Here is a 23,677-nt window from a genome sequence, read left to right as displayed (position 1 = left end):
AATAATCGAATCGCTGGCTCAGGAAATCGATACTGAATCGAATCACCAAGATGGATGTGATTTACACCCCTAGTGGAGAATCAGGAATCATAAAAGTGAAATAACTCAACATCCAGCATCCAGCTGCCATGCACGTGGGCATTGTCAGTTTCACTATAGCTCTGGTGAATTTCAATGGTGCAGTCCTCTGGAAATCTTCAATAATTGTTGTTGATTGCAGATGTGTCTACTAGTTCCCATTGATTTTGCTTGTAAAGCGGGAAGAATGGCGCTAGGCTTACCACACCGTGACGTCACTGTCGGAAGATGTCAGGAGGGAGGGGTTACTATATTTTTCCTTTAATATCAGAAAGAGATCATTTGAGTACATAAAAAATGAAGTTTTCAAATCATGATTTCATTGATTTTTAAGTTTGAAATGTATCCAAACCAATCCAATTCTTTTGTATGAAGCTCAACTGTCCTCAAACCATTAGGGATTTTGGAGAACTTCCAATTAGTGTTTCACCTCAATATGGTGAAAATCTGCTCCGTTTTTTCAAACACAGCAAATGTTCTTTTTTTTATGAATAGACTATTTCAGGTTATGCTAATCAGATCCTATTCTAGATATTGACTACTTAACCACCTGATGCATCAACCATATCAGCCACAAAGCCTTAGCAGGACACTATGCTTCAAAGTTTTCTTGTGGAGAATAATAGTGATTCTGGGAATCCAGATCAGAGGAAAAGTGAAGCATTTGCTGCTTTAAATGATGTTCTAGCTTCTGACCCCTTGGATGGGTAGTTGATCTGCTCTTAGAGAAATCTGACTAGGTCAGCGCCTCCTGGGAGGCTTCTCCACTCTCTCTGTGGTTTACTGGATTCCTACAGCCTTAGTAATGGGTGGTGACCGTTTACTGACAAATAGATCTCAATACTTTCACTTATTCTTTCTTGTTTTTTTAAAATCAGAGCATGACCTATTGCATATTGAGACTTATTAACCTATTTCTTGAAACTGAATGCTTCTCTCTAAACAAATCCTTAAGGCTCTTTTTTTTTTTTTTTTTTTTTATTAACCTATTTCTTGAAACTGAATGCTTCTCTCTAAACAAATCCTTAAGGCTCTTTTTTTTTTTATTTGTCCAGAAAATGTTAAATCTCAGATTTTTCGTAATCTGTACATAGATCTAAGCTGGTTTGCAAAAATAAATGAAATTCAGGTCTACAAATTATATGTTGTTTACTTAGGCTGCCTTTGTTTCTTAAAACTTTGTAACAGAGTAGAAATAAATCAAAGGGAAAATATTTTCTCACAGTTCTGTCTGCCAGAATTTGGGAAAGAACATAACTCTGATGCTGCACAATAGATGTGAGCGCAGGGGAATATCATGTATATAATATTCATCTAACATTTTTCAGGAAGCACACTTGTGGAAAGCTTTCTTTGAGCAGCTCCTCATGAAATATTTACGGTGGGAAGCTCATCTCCCAGGTCGGTAGCACCAAACTGGATGCGCTGTGTCTGACGCGCATTCATTAACCGCTCTGTAGCTGCTTCTTTATTCTATCTGCTGGAGACACCGCATATAGATCCTTAATAAAGCTGCACATTTTTTAACTGTTAGTATTAAAACAATGACATGATGAACTAAGGGTATAAGAGAAATAAATCTAAAACAAAATAATGAAGAACACTCCTCTAACACCAAACACAGCCTGAAAAAATATTTTTACCCTTTAAAGCCTGGACCATGAAATAATTCACAGAAAATTCTATTTTTTTATTTAGGGTTCTCTGAAAAATGAAAAAAAAAGAATATATATATATTTTGTATAAGTTAAATTAGATAATTATTTAGCATCAATTTTGATAGATTAGGCATTTCTGTTGAATATTATATACATTTTCTGTTAACTTCATGTGTCTAATTGTGTAGGTCAGGGTTTTTAAGTGCACCAAGATCACAGTGAAAATGCAGAGGTCTCAAAAAGTCATTATTATTAAATATGATACAGTTGGTTTTAAAGGGTTAAATGCAATCCCTCTCTGTTTTATTCTAGCAATTAGCGTAAGGGCAAAAAAGAAAACTGCAAAGTGTTGGAAGCTTTCACAGCTTTTAGGGGGTTTTGTTTTTCCTTTTTCATCTTTTATTTTTTTTTTTTGCTTGTTTGGCTTAATGGCTTGAATTCAGCCCAGTTTAAATTCACCTCAAATTGTTCTTAATTGGTGCAGAAACCAAAGCATTTGGTTAAGTGCTCCAGGCTCTCTGAGCTCTTGGGTTTAGAAAGACTTATGGTCGACTGACGCTCTTCTGCTCATTCGAGGTACGACCATTTGTCTTTTTTGGAAGGATAGCAAGGACACAAGGAGCAGAATGACCTATAAAAGCAAATTTAAACTTTGACTGATTACATCAATTCATGATGTTATTACCTTCGTGGAAAATGTTGCCAGGGGTTTTGGTTTAGGAGGTGAAATGTGGAGGATTTAGATGGAGAAAGGAAAGGAGAGTTGTAAAAAAAAAAACACAGCTAAAACACTACAAGAGGAGCACTGATGGATAATTAATGACACGTTTTCCTCTCCCTTTCCCCCCTCCCTCTGAGTTCGTTTCAGTATCTGCTCTGTTCAGCTCTATGACCTTTAGCGAGTGTGTAATTCTAGCATGTAGAGAGAGCATAATGGTATATGAAAATCTATAGGGTTCGCCGCATGCTGGGCAAACCGCAGACACAAGGCTCAGCTGCTGACAGGCCGAATCATGAAACCCCCCCCCGCCCCCTCCTCCACACAGTCATACTATTATAGCAGCATCATCCCCCCTCCCATGAGGGGCTCATACAGCCACAGGTTTGCTCATCTTTCTGCTGGAGATATATTGACCTCAGCAGCTAAGCTTAGCCCAGTGGAATATTTGAGACATTACTCCATAATAAGAAAACTCACTGTCAGGAAGATAGGCCCCTATTAAATAACCATCAAGCTTTCAACCGTTTTATGCATCCTTTTACAATCACATATTTCAATATATCTTCCAGAAAATCTAAATAATTGCAGAATAAATCCTCTATGAAAAAGGAACATCATGAAGACCAAGGTAGATGTTGAGAATTTAAAGGCAAGATTGGTTAGAAAATACATTGTGAGTTTTGAAGACTTCACTGAGCACTGTTAGGTCAACTGTAAAAGGACAGAGGAAGACACAACAACAAACGTACCAAACCACGGCCGTCCACCTGAACTGACAGACCGGGCAGAGAGAGTTAATCAGAGAGGCAGCAAGGAAGTTCATAGAAAGGAGCTGCTGAGATCCAGGAGCGTTCAGTCTAGCACTCCCCAAGTCAGACTTTTATATAAAAGTGGCAAAAAAAAAGCCTTTATCCAAAGAACATCCAATGTTCTACCAATAAAACACTATTGCAAAAAAAAAGGATAATCTAACAGTTGTTGAACTGCAGGGTTGTTCTAAAACATAATGTTACCTGGCTAATTTGAACAGGTACATCTTTCTACGTTAGGGATAAGCAATGACATAAAGAAATACAGTCGTCCAGGTCATAGTCATTCTGAAAGAAAGAAAGTTAAAAACAGGGGGTGCGATGATAGCAGTTAATCCACTGGACTTTTTTTTTCCAAGTTTGAAGAAACAAAGCTTCCCATCCAAGAAGCTTTTTCAATTTAAGATGTCAGGAATAGCGTGGAGTTTGAGGTTTTATACAGCAGCCCATCAAAACCTTGTTTTTGTTTTGAAAACGTGCAAATTCTGGTCCTTTTTGACAAAGGACATTCTTTTGAGGACCAGAATGTTCCCATATTGGACAAATAAAATAGGTAGATTTTTTTAAATAGAGGGGCGTGAAGGAAGCCATCTATGTTAAAAAAGAAAAGCCAACCTTACATAGAGGGGACGGACTCAGGTTTCAGCTTTCAAAAACCTACAATGCAGCAGTTGAGTTAACCCCTTCCCGCTATCATCGCAGCCCCTGTACAGGAGAGCAGAAGACCTCGTCTATTCAGCCAGGCCAACAATTCCCTTTAACAACCCTCTCTTTCAGACACTTAGACGGGTATGGGGCATTGCAGGCTAACAAAAGAAGCCGAACAACCGCCATTCCAAACGGGTGGACCCCTTTCGTCCATTCCAATTTGCATGTTTTCAAAACAACAACAAGGTTTTGTTGAGCTACTGTATTAAACGTCAAACTCCACACTATTCCTGACATTTTGAATAGAAAAAGCTTCCTGGATGGGAAGTGAAACGTCTTAAAACTTTGAAACAAAGTCCAATGGATTGTTTTTAAATGTCTTTTTTTTTATCACAAGGCGCATAACACTGCAAATGTTTTTTTGTTTTTTTAATCACAGCTAATTCCAGAGAGTCTAAAATATGGGATGCCAATGACAATTTAATGAAGCTTCATGTCAGAGTAAACCCAATCTTTTTACATACGGTAGTTTCAGAAATAAAGCTGAGATTCCTATAGGAAAAACAGATCCTGTGTCAGTGACACTGTCTTTTAAGCAAATCTATAGCACCCACTGATTCCCCATGGGGGCCTCCAGAGCAGCTATTTCTGCTGCTGAGATGAAGGAGAATCCTGATCGTTTCTATACTTTGCAGCCATCGATCTGCTGACACACAACACCCGTTTTCCCATTCCTGTCATTAACTCTCCCTGTTTTCCCCTGCCACCTCTCTCCACCAACTTCATCCACCGTCTGTCCTCCCTGAATCAGTCCCAATGTCAATTTGTCATTTTTTAACTGCCCCTGATCTTTGCTAAACGCCTTGGGCAAACTTCACTGATGCTCACTGCTCCCATGGTATCCCTGTTCTAGATCTTTTCGTCCTGCTGCCAACATGCTGCGTTTCCAATACTCTTACTACCTAAGAGAGTTTTTGTTTTTCTGCTGCAAACTCAAGCCTTCATCCTTTTTGAGACGAATGCTATCGATTGAATGTCTCTGATGTACGGAAAAGGTTAGCTTCAGTTGTAGTCACGGTATAAGTGATATTGGAAGGGCGAGTTAAAGAGGATACTCAATCAAACCTCTCTCCTTGCAGCCTGTCGCCAGTGTCACATTGCACAAGATGTGAATTATCTCATTGTCCCAGAGACCCTAAAGAGTTAAGTTCTCCAAGGACTCCCAAAAAGGGGACATCCCTGACTAAAGAAAGCCTCTTGGGCGAAGGGCTTTCGAGGCACAGCAATGAAAATTTAGCTTGTGTCCCAGAACAGCAACGTGCTACTATACAGGGGGGGCAAGGGCCTCGTAGACACGGTGGAAGCCATGTGCTGGACTCACTAGTCAAAAAGAAACTGGTCTCTCCTGTTACTGAAGGCAATTAGTGGCTTATTTAGGTCAAGGAGTGACAAGAGTGGTGAAAAGAAAGACATGAGAATATTGGGGGTCACAGTGTTTAGCAGGATGTATGAATGCTTTAAACAACCCTATTTGATACCACTATCACAGATACCTTTCAGTTTAAATGACATCTACCAAAATTTTAGATTTGACATTATTGGTAAACACCACTTCACAGAAAGTAGTTGATGATTAATAGTGATTTGCTAGCATTTCCATGAGCACCAACGGAGCAAACAGAGGAAAGGATTTTACAAAATTTTACAGGCAATCATTAACTAATATGAAATACAACATTAAGATATGCGGATGAAGAATCTCATCCAGGTCGTAGTCATTCAAAAAAATAAAAAAACAATCCATTGGACTTTGGAGTTTGAAGATGTTTCACTTTCCATCCAAGAAGCTTTTTCAATTCAAAATGTAATAATTAGTGTTGAGTTTGAGGCTTTATAGAGGGGACCAAAACAAACCCTTGTTTTGGCGTAGAAAACATGCAAGTAATGATCTCGGCACTGACTCCGGGCTGATCACTCAGTCCAATCACCAGCTCTGATCTGCTCAACACATCCGTAATCAGCTCTGACTGCCGTCACTCATTTCCATCACTATATAATTTCCATCAGACCAGCACTCAGTGTCAGATTATCTCCTACCATCCCAGTAAAGTTAATTCACCACAATCCAAGTTATCTGTCTGCCCACCTGATTTCTGACCCGTTCTGCGGCCTGATATCGAGCCTGCCTGTTCCAATTCTGGTGGTCTGCCTGCCTGGATATCCTATCAGTTCCGCCTCTGGGACTCTGGATCTGTCAAACCCGGACTGCCTGCGCTCCTCTCTGGATCATACACCCGGAAGCCCCACTGATCTGCCTGCCTTCATCCATCTGGATCACAAATCGGTAAAGTTTCTCGATCTGCCTACCGATCCTTTGCCGCCATCCTGCTACTCTCAAACTCAGTCCAACTCACCAAACACGCTTCTTAATAAACTGTGTTCCAAAGTCACTCGCCTGTCTTGGTTGTATTTGGGTCAAGCCTCTGTTTCTTACACCAGGGAGTTGTTTGAGGTGTTTGTTAGCCTGCAATCCCCGATACTGGTCTATGCCTCTGAAAGGGAAGTGGTTAGGGGGAATTGTTGGCCTGGCTGAACTTGTAAGATGTTCTGGTCCCCAGCAAAGGGGTGGGGGATGTGATGATGGTGGGAAGGAATCAACTCTATCGCAGCATTGCTTTGTAGTTTTTGAAACCTGAAACCTGAGACCACACCCTCTGTTTAAGGTTGGTTTTTCTTTCTTAATATAAATGGCTTCCATCACACCCCTTTCAAACCACCTGTCTTCTTTGTCCAAAATGCGAACATTATCAGGACCAGAATGTTTACATTTTGGACAAAGAAGACAAACCTAAATCAGTCAATTTGTAGAAGGTACCAAGTTTAGAGCCATGTAAACAAACGTTGACCTTAAGACCAATTTATGCTTCTGCCGCATAGCCTCTGCAACCATTAAATCTGTCTCTTTGCGCGGCCAAACCATCAGTGCAGAGGTTTTGCAACCGTTGTCGTGCTCCTCAAAAAAATCCTGACTACAGTCGGACGGTTGAAAACCCACGCAGACCTCAAGTAGAAGTGTGCAGACAAAAAGCAGCTGTCATTGGTCTTTGGTATGCCTTTCCGGCTGTCTCTGTGGTCGTCCTTCTCGATTCGGTGCCGGGGCACGCCATTTTTAAAAACCGAGGAACAACTACAATCGACAATTACGACAAAAGGTTAAACGAGAAGATTTGGAAGTACAACCACTTTTATGATGCCTCAGACAAATTAAATAAAGATGCCAAGGTCTCTACCAAAACAAAGTTCTCGTGACCATCCGCCGAAGTTCTTGCGAGTTTTCGAATAGGCACTCCCATTGCACTTTGGCAGGAAACTGCTGTGCTTCCCCAGAATTTCCAGACCGACGGAGCACAAGCATACCAGCAGAATTGGTTTGCGACCAGACCCAAGTGACATTTGATGTGTGCGGATGCAGAAGTCTACTCTGCCCTTTATTCAACTGTAGCAAATAAGCAGCAGAATAAGCATGGCGGCTGAAGTAAACCAGAAATGTGGAGTGAAACTTGTCTGTAGATAATATTTTAAGCAGTACAGACATTTACTGAGAAATGTAAATCATATGCTATGGCATTTTTATGTGTGTTAAAAGTAAAACAAAGGGTATTAAGGGAAGTCATCATGTTGCCCTGTGTTAGGAATGTGGAAAAAGTGTTGAATCGAAGAAAGTGAGTGATGGGGTGACAGTGATGAGTGGGAGGCAGATGGGTGAGGCTGAAGTTTGCTTGTTTTCCAGCTGCTTTCTGACACAAACACCAACACAAGGCTATGACTCCTCTTTCAGTTATTTTCCCTACTCCCCTTCACTCATCTCCACTTCATCTTACCATCTTATTCTTGTTTCTGCTAATGATCCAGTACAGCAAACCAGCACCTCTGGCTGTCAATCTGATTTTTCTCTGCTTTCCATGTGCTCCTTGGCTGGGTTCCACCCCCACACCCAACATATGGTGATCACACCTACTTCTGAAATGTGTCACACATAAAAGAGAGTAACACGACTGAATCAAAAGAAGGATTATTGCAGATTCTGGCAGATCTTTCTCTTTTAGAGAGCGTGCTTCATTACAGCTTTGCAGCAATATTCATCCAGTTTGAGCCTTAACATATCTTACCTTGTTACAAGCACAGACTTTGATGAATTTTATTCAGATTGCACGTCATAGATCTAACGAATAATATAGTACATAATGTGGAAGTGAAAGAAGAAGAGGTGCTTTTAAAATCCATCCATCCATCCATCCATCCATCCATCCATCCATCCATCCATCCATCCATTTTCTGACACGCTTTATCCCGAGTGGGGTGCTTTTAAAATAATCTTAGAAAAAAAAATCCAATCTAGTCATTCAATGTGACTTAGTAAGTTATCAACCACCAGAGTTGCAATGAATGTGGCTTTTTTCTTTTATTTATTGAAACAGGAAGGTTTTACAATATGCTTTATTCTTAAAAAAGGTAGAGATGAATCATAGGTAGAGGAATAATACAGTTGATAGCTCTAGTGCTTATTTACACCTACAGTCCCTGCACCAGCTAGTGATAAAGCAGTCATACTATTAATGAAATTGTTTATCTTAACCCTTTAAAGCCGGATCCAAGAAAAAAACAAAACAGAAAATTACTTTTTTTTGGTTTGAAGTCCTTATTTGCCCTTTTAACAAAATATGTAAAAAGAAAAAACAGAAATACATTTTTGATATTAATAATTTATTACTATGCAATAAGTCAAGATTATTTTTTGTGTAGTCTTCTACCCGCTGTTATCAGGTATATCTGATTGTGTACAATAGGATTTTGAGCAAAGTTTTTACCATTAATTGTGCAAAAGATGTCAGATGCAAAACATTTCAGAAACCGTATGTATCAAATATGATACATTTGGCATTATAGGGTTAAAAATTAGGGAGAAAAAAACAAATTTATAAAGTCCTAATTCTGCCAAAAATGGAGAAGCATTATACATACTCGTGCAAGCAATATTTAACGAAAACACACATGCAAACTCTCCAAACAAATCGTATATACAGTTATGCCGTATGTGAGACTTAGACAGGTATGTATGTATTGTGCTTGAAGGTTTAAATATCTTCCCATTAAAGAAAAGGACAAATTTGCACTAGTAAGTCAAATAAGGTGGCTTGGGCATCTGTTTCGGATGCGTCCTGGTCACCTCTCTTGGGAGGTGTTCCAGGCCCACAGGGAGGAGGCTTCGTGAAAGGCCCAGGACACGCTAACCTGACAACAGCCAGATGCATGTCTCACTCCGCCTAGCTCCGCTCAGTGAGTGGAGCTGGGCGGAGCGAGACATGCATCTGGCTGTTGTCAGGTTAAGGACACGCTGCAAGGACTATGTCTCTGGCCTGGTGTCGCCTCAGAGCAGCTGGAGGAGGTGTGTGGGGATCGGGAGTCTGAGCATCTCTACTTAGACTGCTGCCTCCAGCACCCGTTGTTCTGTCAGATCAGCATACCCATTGTCAATATCTGTTCATCTCTTTAGTTTATCCCCATTTATCCCTTTAGTTTTGAACAAAAAATACACTTTACATTACCTCAACGGGAAGTTATCCCTTTTGTCATGTACAAAAAAAAAACGTTTTGGTTGTTTTTGACCTTGAATAGTTTTTTTTTACATGACTAAAAGGATACACACATATCTGATGTCTTGCACATGCGTATTGAATATGGGTATGCTGGTCTGATGGGGTATGCTCATCTGACAGAACACCGGCCCCAGATAAGGCGGAGGAAAATGGATGGAATGCAAATTACACAAGAATGAAAAAAGGAATAATAAATGCAAATTTACTAAATTATAATTTTCGTAAAATAACATTTCAATTTTGAATTTTTGTTTAGAAACTATTTCTAAAAAACAAACTGTCCAGAGTAAAATTAAAGTACCTTGCTCATGAACAGCGGTCCTGTCAGCAGGAGCAGAAATCTGACTGAACATTTTCTGAACATTACGAAAAACACCTGATTTCACCTGGTTGCCTCAAAAAGTTGCTCAACAATATATTAAAAACAAATGTCATTATTTACATTTTAAGAAAATTATTTTTCATTTATTATTACTTTAATTTTTGATTTATTTTACTGGCAGCTGTTTTTTTTTTATTTCTTTAATGGAAGGGCATGTAAACTTTTAAGCTAATCTGTACTTTATGCTTTTTTTATGCTTTTTTTTAATATTGGTTTTTATTCTCCTGTAGATTCTCTTCCCAGCTGAGGCTAGTAGCATCTGCAATCTCTAATAGCTGGTTTTAAGAGTAACTTTGTTATTTTATAACTGGTGTTTTGCTTCAAATTCTTATGTTCTTAATATACTGTATATTTAAAAATATTTTTCTTTTTCAAATTTATTTTTCAGATTTAGTTTTACATATTGTATCATTTAACAGGACAAATTCTCTTCACTTCAATGCCAATATATAAACCTTTGTAATGTCCATGCATGCCAACGTTTCAGACTGTGAAACGCAGTCTGAAATGAGACGTTTTAAATGTGAAATATGCATAAGAAATTAGAAAAATGATAAGATTTACAAAATCTACTTATTTTCATTAAGAAGCTTAATTTCTGGATTGCATTACTTTCACATTTACATTTGCAAAACATGTTATCAGCTTGCAAAAACAATGGAACAAAACTCACTCTATAGTTTAGCTCAACGGCAACATCGTAGCAGTTCTGTAGATTAATGACAGTTTCTATTTTAAGATGATGGATAAAACGGTACGCAGTGGAGCATTCAGACCTCAGGAGGCTGCTTTGCAATGATTGCAGTGGAGTTTTTCGGATGATATGAAGTTAAATTGAGCTCAATGAAGAACACAGGTCACACTTCACCTCATTTATAAAAACTACTGATCACCTAAAATCCTAAAAACATTTCTTGAGGTTTGCAGTAGAAAGGTGAGAACTTAAAATCTCAGACTTTATTAAAAAAGTTTTATTGCATGTACTATTCATGTGCTTAGATCAAATCCTGTTATCACTCCAAAATTCAAAGCTGCCCTGAGCAGATCCCCAAATCCCTCCAGTGTGTCACACGTTGATTTGGACTTTGATCCCCCCGGCTGTGGAAACGGCGAGCTTTCAGCGTTCAGAGGAGAACGTTTTCCAACAGAAAGTCATGCTTTTAAGATAGAGCGAAGGATCCTGCTTACATAAGGAGGATTTAGCCTCATCTTGGTGTTCTCACAGGCATTTCTCTCAGTGTAAAAAAGCTGGATGTGTGTGTGTGTGCATGAAGAAAGATGAAGAAGGTTTGGAAACAAACGATGAGCAGTGAAACTACCCCTGGCTTTATGTCACGGAGGCTATGAGCCAACTCAGCTACAACATTTCTCGGAGTTGAACTGACAGAGGCGCGATGGAGATTTCCCACAATGCATTGCTGAGGCTTGCAACGTGATGGAAGATTTGCTCAGGGGCTCTGATGCAGATATCACACACTTGAGCAGCTCTTTGTCTTTAGTTCTCAGGGTCTATCTTTCTGCCAAACAACGTTATTTCTGTAAAGTTCACACATCAGTCCGCTGTTACCGAGCGTAACGTCACGTCCTCACAGGTTACAGTGTTTCCTGTATACTGACCCTGCTGCAACCGAGGGTTTGAGTTTATTTTGATGCAACAGGAAAAACATGTTTCACAACAAAAACCTGTGGTATCTGGTCAGAGAGAAAAGTTGTTTTTAGATTCTTCTTCTACTATAAATGTACCGTCTCATACTGATTTATTAAAAGCCGCATGCATTTTGACATTTCTTTCGGATTAATACATGATCAGTATAATGTATAAATATCAGCTTAGTTACATTTTACTATTATAGATTTTGAGCCTTTAGCCTCACTATTTTTAATAGTTCAAGAAAAATAATAAATGTTCAATTAAATACCAAGAATTATGAATCAATTCAAATTAAAAATGTAAGAATTTTTTAAAATAATTCCAGCATTAATTTACAAATTATTTAATGATAAATGCTCCGTCACTATGTCTTCACACCATAAACAGTAGTAAATTGAAAAGCCTTCACTGGTATAACAGCAATAAACCTACAGAACTATTAGATATATATATATATATATATATGAAAAATATAATGAGTTATTTTTTTATTAATACAAATGTTCATGGTTACCACAGTATCGCCAATGTCCTCCCCTTATAAAAGCTTGATAAAAAAGCTCCAAGACTGCCTAATATTAATCTAAAAATAGTTAAGCCAAAATATCAAGTGATCAAATGGAAATAGAGAAAACATTTTTTCTTTTACAGTAAAAGGAAACATCCACATCCTAATTGGATGGATAGAAATAGATTATTATTTGCCTCCGTCCTCCTATTACATTTGTTAAAAACAAACAAATTAAGTCAATTCTGAATTTAAAAGGGTTTTAACCCAATAACAGCTAAATGCACCTAATAAAGTTATTATTCTGGAGAAGAATGAGGGTTGATATTAAACAATATTGATATTTCCATGTTTAAAATTACCCTCGACCAGATAGGATACCATTTACTCCTGATTTTATTACATCAAAATGTGTATGGAAGGAAACAAATCACATGGAATAATTTATTTTACATCAACTGATGTTAATGATTTGCTGGCGTACATCAGCCGAAGGGGATCATTGTTTACTTATCAAACAAGATTTTAAGGAGAGGAAACGGATAATGGTAAAATGGTGGATTCCTGAAAAAAGGTCAGGTCTAGTAACGCCTCTATACCACAGCCAATCAGCAGCGGCGGGAAATTAAACTCTGTCCTATCTCCATTAAATATCCAGTTGTTCTGCGCTGACCACCATCCATCAATATAAACCCCCTCCTCATAGAGGTCTTTGAAGGAATCCAAAGAAAAGACGTTAACGAATCATTAATGACTTCTCTCTAATGAGACTGGCCCTCAATCCGTATGCATGAAAGCAGCTGGAGAGTCATATTTGCTGTTACACTTGCAATAACAAGGAGAAGAAAAAAAAATCTCCTTCACAAGCAAGGCCAAAGCACAGAAGCATGATTGCACTTCACATTACAAGAGTGTCATGCTGTGCCCTGAGAGGCAGACAGCACATTTACAGTAATTGAGCAGACTCCACACAATAACGCTGCTCTTTCGCTCATAGCTCAGCAGAAAAAGGTTGGCCGTGCGATTGCAGCAGCAGCGGCCCGGAGAAATGAGTCTGCAGTCATTACGGCTGCTTGTAAATGCATCCGAGCCAGCCGGCGCCAGATCGATTTTGCTATTTCTGATTGGCCCTCTGTTATTACCCTGAGAGGGTGGCAGAGTGGGGACTGGAGAGGTGGGTCAAAGCAAAGCATAACTGACGTTTTCACTGCTTTCATTATTATTTTTTTTTCATCTGGAACATCCTGCCTTGTCTCCTCTTAATTATTTAGTAAATACAGACCCAGATATACATTGTTGAGGATTTAAAAGTAACTGGGGATTTTACATAAAAAGAAAGGAATAAATATCCTGTGAACATATCACAGAGAACTGTTGATCATCTGCATATAGTGTGACGCAACTCAAACCAAATTCCGCTCAATCTTTTGTTACAGATAAATAGTAATAACTGACATGCATGCTAGGGAAGTTAAAAGAAGCTAAAGGTTTAACATTCATTATTCAAAATATACATTGATTAGTCCCCTTTACCTTCACTAACTTAGATCAGATCCTGTGACACCAGCTGCCTTCAGAAGACGCCTAAGTAGTGAGTAGCATCCATTAATGCTTGATTTCATCTCATTATAAATCGAGCGGTGAAGACCTTTGAGAAGGTCTCTGAGGCAGGTTTGCGCATGGCATTTTCACTCTTACAAAACTCCATATTTGTTTGACCAAGTATTAGTTTTGGATAAGTTTGGAATGAGGGAAATATTAGCAAGAAGCTGGTGATGTTTTAAATAGTGTTGCACCGATACCGATACCAGTATCGGACGGGGCCCCGATACTGCCCTAAAATGGTGGTATCGGTATCGGCGAGTACAAACAAATAGGGCACCGATACCATTTTGAGAGCCATAAGTTTATTCAACTATTGTCACCCACTCCTGGTAGGAAATAAAAAGCTCTACTGGATTCACTTTGTATTAAAATTTTTTCCTGCTTCCCAAAGGTAGGCAGCACCTTGACAAAGCCATGATGGCAATTATTTTACATTATTATGGTATCGGTATTGGCCGATACTGCACAGCCAGGTATCGGGTATCGGTATCAGGGCCAAAAAATGGCATTGGCGCAACACTAGTTTTAAAGCAAAATTTAGGCTATGGAGCAATATCCTGTGAAAATGTAACAGTGAACTGTGGATCATCTGCATATAGTGTGACGCAACTCAAACCCAAGAACAACGTCCCCACAGGTGAACATGGTGGTGGCAGGATCATGGAGTGGAAACTAGGAAGACAGATGAAGATAAATACAAGGAAGATCTTCAGAGCTAAACCTTCCATCACTAGTAGAGGTGGGTAGTAACTAGTTACATTTACTCAATAACAATTGGATACGTGTTTAAACAAAATGTACTTTCAGGAGTAGTTATGCCGCACAGAAATTTTTACTTTAACTTGAGTTATATTAATGGTGGGATTGATCAAATTATTGATACTAAAATGCTGTATCAAGATACAATAATACTAATTTGGCATTGTATCGATACTAAATACAAGTGCTAACATATTTTTACTATTTTCAATTACAACATTATTTACACAATAGAATAATAATACCTCAAAAAACTTAAATTATTGTCAAATTGTGTTATATTTGGGTTATTTATTTTACACGTATTTAACTGATATAATCTGTGATTCTGTTGAGAAAGAACATTCCATGTTAAGATTCATAACGGAGAGTTTTTCATGTTAATAAATATGTTTTTGATGCCTTTAATTATTTGGACATTTTTAATCCCCTTGTTTCGAAAATGGTTTTTAGTATATATTTTTCCCTGGGTATTGATTAGTGTTGCACTGATACCAGTATTGGTCGTGGCACCAATCCAGCTCTAAAATGGTAGGCACTAAAGTTCCAGGTAAGCGATAAAAAGTTCTATTGGAATCTCTTTGTATTCGTTTGCTTCCTGCTTCACAAAGATAGACAGCAGCTTGACAAAGAGATGATGGCAATGATTTTACATCCAAGTAGGATGTAGTTATTTATATATACAAACTAGGGATGGAACGGTTTTTGAAAACCGTCCGAACCGTTCGGTTCGACTGTCTTGGTTCGTTTCGCGTGTGTTTCGTCCGGTTCATGCGCTGCTCCTTTTTCTCATAGGCGAAGCGTTTACACTCCAGAGCAGAAGGTGGCGGTACTGCGACCAAAGCCAACCACCAGTAGTAAACAAGAAGAAGACGGAGCGAAGTAGCTTAGCCGGGCGTAGCAGAAAAAAATCAGTTGTTGTGCAGAACTGTGTGGGTATGGCGAGTGGGAAAGAACAGGAGTTGGAAGACGCGCCAGCAGCACTTTATAGGTCTGCTGTATGGGACCGCTTTGCATTTAGAGTGACCTACGATGACGGCGGAAAGACAGTGGTAGATAAAAACAGTGTGCAAGCATTGTGCAACACGTTTTGTTTATGCTAACAGCAACATAACCAACATGTCATGCTAAACCCGAAATCCCACATACTCCATCAGCGCTCCGCTGCGCTCCAGACCGGCTGCTCAAAGCAAAGCCTACAGCCTCCACTGTGGCTCCCGTCCGCTCCGCTCTGAGTTCCTTGGAGATGGTAGAGAGCATGCGCCAGATGATTAAATTCAAAGCATCAAAACATGCAGAAATGATCCAGCGTTTCCGCCGATCATTAAAAATAATTAAAATTCATTCATTTTTGGGGATTTTTTCATTAATTTCATTAATTTTATTTTTTCATAAATTTTTATAATTGTTATAAATTTTTTTTTGTTTTCGGTGTAACAATAAACATATACCAAACCGAAAACCGTGACCTTGAAACCGTGAACCGAACCAAACCATGGATTTTGTGAACCGTTCCACCCCTAATACACACACAGATACATTTCAAACAGATGTTATCGTTATGGTATCGGCCAATACTGCACAGCCAGGTATTGAGTATTTGGGCGAAAAAAGGGCATCAGCGCAGCCTAGTATTGATATCAAATGTGAGTTTGCTAGTTTTAAATGTCAGTTTCAAATGTTAGTATCATAACAGCAAGTATCACTATTCTTACTTGAGTAAAATGTCTGGCTACAGGAGTAACTTCATTGATTATAACCAGTTTTTTACACATACTGTATATGAGAATTCTTGTTTTTGTTTTCTGTCATTAAAGTGGATAAAGTGTAGGAAAACTTGAAGTCCTTGACTTTATAAAACAATTTTGGGATGAACCACAGTAGAGCATTGAACTCTAACTATTAATCCTCTGCAAATCTTGAGATAAATGTTCACAGAACAGTTAAAGGTGCCTTTGCTGGGAGTGAGGATCCATCAACAAATTTGACCCCAAAAAGGAAGAAAAGGAAGTAAACAAATTTCATATATAGTTATAAGCAGATTACCAAATACTTTTGGCAGTATTTATCTGCTTGAAGTTTTCGTTTTATAAATTCTATGTTACAAAAAAAATAGTTTTTCATGCCTCATTTTGTCCTTTCTTTGAAAGTATTTTTAAACGCCGTTATATTTTCTGTTTTATTACATTAGTTCTGAATATTAATCAAATGCTATGATTAGTCAAACAGTACTTAAACAACCTTCTTAATAAATACATTTCTATATTTATTTAAGTAATCTCTTGGTTATCTACATTTTACCTTTACCTGAATAAAAATATGTTGAAGTTGTACTCCTACACTCAACATCCACCTCTAATCAGAGCTGCAATAGAAGAAGTGAAAATTCCTCAGCAAAATCTATTGGGTCAATACAGTCAATATTAATGTCTTAAATAGAGCAAGACTTCTCTGTCTGTGCCAACAAGTAATATAGATCTATGTGACCAGGATTAGGAAGCCTGTGAGAGTAGAAGAGGAGAGAGTGATGAGTTGATTGTAATTAATATTTAATAGCAATGTTTTATAGTATTGCAGCCTATCGTATAGACTTAAAGTTATAATATATTCAGGTGTTAAAATAAACCAATCAGTCAAGGTTAAATATCCAGTGATCACTCTGGAAAAATGTAACGATCAATTAAATTCCTTTTAAAGAAAAGTTTAAAGTTTTCCTGCCTGATTGTCCTTTATTACATTAATTACCTAATAATGTCAGCTTAAGTATTTTATATCATTATTAATTTTCATTGTATGTTTTTTTTTTCTCAGAGACTCAATCCAACCAACCTACTAAGATTTTTTAATCCTGGTTGGTGGGTTTATTTTAAGTCAACTCTCACTGAAAGGCTGTTTCTTTTCTAGGCTGCACTCTGGACTCAGTGGCTAAGAGGAGGATGCTGTCCGAGCTAACGTCCATCATGGACAACACCGTCCACCCTCTGTACCAGACTGTAGAGGAGCTGAGCAGCTCCTTTTGTCAAAGACTTTTACACCTTTTATAAAATGAAGCGCTACTACAGGTCATTCATTCCTTTTTATCCCTGTTAAATCAAGAATAGAATTTAAAATCCTCCTTCTCGCATATAAAGCCTTAAACAGCCAAGCTCCATCTTATATCAGAGATCTGATTGTTCCTTATGTTCCTAACAGAGCACTTCGCTCTCAATCTGCAGGTTTACTAGTGGTTCCTAGAATTTCTAAAAGTAGAATGGGAGGCAGATCTTTTAGTTATCAGGCTCCTCTCCTGTGGAACCAACTACCAGTTTTAGTCCGTGAGGCAGACACCCTGTCTACTTTTAAGGCTAGGCTTAAAACTTTCCTTTTTGATAAAGCTTATAGTTAGAGTGGCTCAGGTTATCCTGAGCTATCTCTATAGTTATGCTGCTATAGTCTTAGACTGCTGGAGGACATAGGGACCACTTTTCCATCATTCTGCTTCTTTCTATCTCTATTCTCCGACTCTGCAGAATCTGTTAGTTCAATCTCTAACATTCTGCTCTGGCTTGGTGGGACATGGGAGCTGGCTCTGTGTTTCCTGGACAGCTGCTTTTTATATCTCTACTTCTGCCTCCTTGAACCCCAGTTGGCCTCGGCAGATGGCCGCTCACACTGAGCCTGGTTCTGCTGGAGGTTTCTTCCTGTTAAAAGGGAGTTTTTCCTCTCCACTGTCGCTACAAGCATGCTTAGTGTGAGGGATTGCTTTCGAGTCAATGAGTCAATGCAATCAACTGGTTTTCCTTAGATAGAAAACTTTGAATCATTTTGACTGAATGACGTGCTGTGAACTGGCGCTATAGAAATAAACCAAATTGAACTGAATTAACTGCATGCAGCAAGTCTAACACTGTATTCTGCTGCCTTGACTGCCTGCATCCTTTTTCAAACATCAGGATCACCCTGTGTGATAACCCTGTTTAGTAGACCTACTAAAACAAGAAAAAAAACTGTCATGTGTGAATACACTGTATATACTGTATATATTCCATGCACCTCTGTCTTCCTTTGGCACCTTCTTCTTCTCCATGACTATTTGAGCTGATGTGACGAGTACATTTCTCCACTGTGAGATCAATAAAGTCAATCAATCAATCAATCAATCAATCATTAATTTAGTTGTTTTATCTTACTTTTTTTAATTGAGCTAGAAGGTGTATTTACTCTTTAGGTAGGTGTTTTTGTTGTTTTGTGTTACAAATATTTTTATTTGTAAAAAACAGTGATAAAGTAGCTTGGGAAAATAAAACTTAAACTAAGTAAGCAAATGTGAGTTAAACTTTGACCGTAATCTGCTGATTTCGACAACACAGTGTTTCCTTTAAATGAAAAATGCAAAAAAAAATCCCCCCTGCATAATCTTCTTCATTGGAAAAATCGTTAAAAGAAATGTGGCTCCATCATCCTCCTGCTACTTCCTGGTGTCTTCTTCGTCTTTTTCCATCCGGCTGTTTATCATCCTGGCTTTTATAATGCAAAAAAGTGTTTCAATTGCAGTTTTGCAAAACAGAAAAAAACCCTAATTTATATACAAATACTTTCTATTGAAAAAAAAACATTTATATAGATGGCCTTTTTTCATTAAGAGAATGTATTTTCTTAATTTCAATTTGTGCAATCTGATTGTCGGTGAAAACACAATTACAAATACCCACAATGGAGATAAGCTAATAAACTTCACAACTTTTAGAATGCATTCATTAGTTTAAATAAATTGCAAAAGTTGTTTACATTTTGTGTTTATGATTCTAAAGATTCCCAGCAGCAAAAATAAAATGTTTCTAGCATTCTCTGCAGAATTCCTTGCATCTTTCTGCATGAGCTGTCTAAATCCAAGAAAATCCCTCTAAGAAGTTAAGAGTCAGTGTTAAATGCATTTATTTTCAAAATCACGTTGAAGCTATTTAAAGGAAAAGGACTAATTAGGCTTGTTTTTCTCTCATACGGCCTCACAGACCAAACCAAGCAAGAAAGAAGAAGAAGAAGGGCATCTCTCAGAGGCGAGAGAAAAAGGAGAAAAAAGTGGGAAAGCAGGAGGGGAAGAGGATTAAGGTGCTTTGGGGGATAGGATCTCAGCAAAGGTATTGGTAGAAGTGTGTTCTCAGCCACTCCCTTGTCTAAGCTGAGGTGTTGGTGCTTTAATGCAACAGAACACACACATGTACCCCCACCCCCTCAGCATCATTAGCCTCAGTGGATGCAGAGCTCTGGGAGTAATTGGCTGCCCTCTCAGCCTCCTAATGGCTGTGGGAAAGAAGACCGGAGGTAAACTTGCACGATTAATGTCATTTATTAAAAACCTCAGCTCCAAACTTCTCATTACTCCCTTTCTTTTGATTTCTATCATTCCCTCCAGCTTTTTTTTTATTCCAAGGTCCTTCGCTGGGTTTTCTTGCTCAGTCCATTTTTTCTGTTTTTAGCCAAATGATTTGAGCTGCTATGAAATGTCCTGTCAAATTATTCCAGACCAGTGTTTTCTCCTCTGAATTTGGAGGAGACAGAGAAGCTGGACCTCCCTGTGATGAGGTCTGTGTTGCTTAACCTCCATGTCTCATTCGTTTCATGCAGCAGCAGACAGCTGCGGTCTGTCCATGAACTGGGATGTGAATGATAACACTTGGTGATTCACTCAGGAGATAATTCTCTCACTGGGAAGAGAGAAATGTTAAAATGTGTCTCCATCCTAACGGATTTCTTCTTTTTTCCCTTTTTTTTTTTAATATTTCAAACAGTCAAGCTTGCAGCCTGTTAACATTTAAATTTAATAGCTCTCAGTGTCAAAAATGCCTATAATAAGGTTATTAAAAAATCATTAAAAGTCATTAAAATATATTTAGTTTTAATTAAGGCCTTAATTGGCATAAAAAAATAAATTAACTTTGCGTCATGTTTGAAGTGATGCAGCTTGGGCTGTGTTTTACTTACCCAATTTAGAAACTAGAAGGTGTTAGCTTTCAAATAATGTATCAGACATGTTATTTGGACTTACAGATCCTAAGTTATTTACTTTTTCATTATTCTATGCAAAATAGGCGAGGATCACTTCGTAATAAAGGGGTTTTAAGAGGCTAAATGTTTTTATCGTGGCATTTAAAATGCTTTATTTAAAAAAAAAACATGGGTATTTATATAGATTAATATATATATATAGATAAACAACATATATATATCAACAAGTCATGGGTACTTGTTGATGCTGATCGCATTAAAATGATTTTTAAGAGCATTAGAAAAGCATTAAATTAGAGTAACTCATTCCTGAATAAACCTTGTACAAAGCATATGCAAAAACTGAACGTTGTCTTAGAAACGCTTTTTTCTGGTAGTATTTAAAATTCAGTTATATCAAAGGGTTGTTAAAAGGCTGTTTAAGGTTTGAACTTTGACTAGGACAAAACACAGGTTTGATTTTTTTATTCAGTCAGAATTTAATGTGTTTTAGAGCATTGCACTGCTTTACAGGAAGGGTGCTACAGAGCTGATGAGCCGAAAATCTGGATTTTTTTTTTGGTAAAGAGCAGAATTCATGGTTTCATCATTGACGGGAAGATCAGAAGGTCTTGAAGACATAAATTAAACCCGAACAAAACATCACCCAAGATATTTAACATCATGATGCCCACAATAAAAAAAAAATGTATCCAGGATTCTGAACCTGATGACGCTTTCAATTTTATTGGTCAACATTGTTCTTCGCCTTCTGACTTTCTCAGGGCTATCAGTAGTTTTTTGTTGAAGGTCAGATATAAGGGTCTATTTCTGAAAAGCTGTAGTTAAAAAACTCTTAGATTAGATTAAAGAGCCAGGATATTGTCAGGAGACCATCCTAGTTTCATCCACTACTGCAGCTGTTCACTTTCTATTCAAGTTGCATTTCACATCCAACAGATCAATAGAAATGCGTCTCAAAATAATAAAACAAAATAATTAAAAATGAAAATTGTATTTTTTCACAAAATAAACTCTAAAAGGTTCATTTCTCATTTGCATGGTTTACTTTTTTTTTTTATTTCCACTAACAAAACCTCCTCTATGCTTGCAAAATATTGGTATCAAATTCACTCCATATGGAGGCTCAGAGGGTCGATGTTTTTGTCAATTTGTGGATAATGACTTCAAAAGCATCAGATGTGTCTTTGCAACTGTTTAAATACTTTTTTAGCTGCTATTTGAATGAGTCAAATATTTTACTCCAAGCAGAGCATCTATATAAATCATTTCTATATTATTTAGGTCTCACAGTAATCAGTTTGTCTATTAAAATGTGTTGTTAAACAGTTTATTCTTAATTTACCATTTAGAATAAATGCTTGGCATCCTGATTTAAAAAAAAAACAAAAAATTCTTTTTGTATTTAACCTCTTTGTCTGTTACAAAAATATGATAAAAACAAAGTTGTCCTGAATGAAGCTCCTACTAATCCAAGCCTCACCTCAGGCTGATTGGAAGAATTTAGGGCTGGGAGTGTTTTTTCTCTGATTCGTCCACCTCCTGCAGAGCAGTCGCTCGCTCAGCCATATAGCAGGAATAACAGATCTGGGCGTCTGACTGGGTAGGAGTCGCCCCCTCACAGAGAGGATCAGGCCAGATTATCGGGAAACACAGACCTTGGGTGAACCCATGTTAGACATACAGCACTCATTTCAAAGAGTGTGAAGATTAAAAAGAAAAAAAGGCTCTTGGAACAAAACAGTTACACTGTTTACTAGTTCTTTCATTCTCTGTAAAAACAGAAGGTAAATAGCTTTATAAGAAGTAGCGTATGCAAACCAACACCTAAGCTGGAGCGGAGGAGGCTCTATCAAATCTGCTCCAACTTTATTTATATAGCACTTTAAAAGCCAACAGGGCCAACATGCTTCACAAAAGAAGAAATAAAAATACCATTAAATGCATAAAAAATTATAAAAACAATGTAAAAAATAAAACAAAAAAACACTGCAATTTACAAGGGAAGGGGATTAAGAATGAAACAAAAACAAAACATTAGTTGTTTCATATATTAAATGAACCTTAGAGCCATTTGCAGCTCTGGAAACTGCAGATATAAACCTGGAATAGTATCACAATATGACTCAGTGGCGGCTGGCCAATAGAGGGCGCAACGGTGCTGACCTGCTCCCCAAATGACCTTGATTAAGACATAAAAAAATAAATAACAATTAAATTATAACATTTAAATATTTTGAAATATATTCATATATTTTTTCCGATGTGAAAGATAAATATATAAGTGAAACTGTTTCGTTTGTCGTCAGATTGGCAAAGTATTTCCACCCTGGTGGGCAAAACTCCACCAGCCGCTGCTGGTATGACTCAAGCTAAAAGTGCACCAACCTAATTTTAAATCATGGCTTAAGCAAAAAAAAAAAAAAATAAATAAAAAGCATATTATCATTTATTTCTCTTTTTTTCCAGACTTAAAGCCTCTATTTTCTCCCATGCTTTAAACCAGGGGTCTTGAACGTTTTCCAGGCCAAGGACCTCCAAACTGAAGGCAGATGGAGCGGGACCTCCTAATTATATATACTGTATGAAATTATGTCATATCAAACTGGTCTTATAGTCACTCTATTACAGATAGAGTCATGTAACTATAGTAATTTCGCCCTGGGATTATTAAAGTATTTAGTAAAGTTTAGTTTAAGTTTAGTAAATTAAACAGTGCCCAGCTTGAAAGAGCTCCTGTGTGTTGTTAAATGTGTGCATTCAGGCTCAGACTGGGAACACGGCATTGGCCTTTTTCCATCTACACCGGTTCACTTATGGAACCCCGCCCCCGAAAAAAAAAAAAGAAGCACAGTCAAACTTGTGCGTCTCAAATGTGAAACACAATACGAATACACATTGTGGATTAACCCATCTATCTTAACGTATCACACGACAACCATCACCAAGACTTCTATAATGCAGTTTTACTGGCTTTGGTTATTAACAGGGAGGCGACAGGGACCGCTGCTGCGTAACATCCACACTCAGCACATCAGCATGGTTGCCGGATTTGTCACTGACTCACGTTTTCCAGCCCAAAACATTTTCATAAACCGCCTGGATATATGAAATCTCGCCAAATTTGAACCAGTCTATTGATCTCTAAGGCCATAAATCTAACGAAAAACCTTTTTTACCCATAGACGGCCATCCTTAACTGCCAGATAGGGAAAC

The 23,677-nt window shown here is 37.9% G+C and overlaps 1 protein-coding gene across 1 annotated transcript in view; it reads right to left on the bottom strand.

Moving 5' to 3' along the window:
* The window catches only part of LOC107091479 (hippocalcin-like protein 1), an 84,586-nt gene that overhangs the window by 52,343 nt on the left and 8,566 nt on the right, over positions 1-23,677 (bottom strand). The gene's annotated exons all lie outside the window — the stretch shown is intronic.

The sequence above is a fragment of the Cyprinodon variegatus genome, unplaced genomic scaffold, assembly GCF_000732505.1.
Source record: "Cyprinodon variegatus isolate N-32 unplaced genomic scaffold, C_variegatus-1.0 Scaffold339, whole genome shotgun sequence".
In the NCBI taxonomy this organism is placed as follows: domain Eukaryota; kingdom Metazoa; phylum Chordata; class Actinopteri; order Cyprinodontiformes; family Cyprinodontidae; genus Cyprinodon; species Cyprinodon variegatus.
This window is presented reverse-complemented; position numbering and strand designations above follow the sequence as displayed.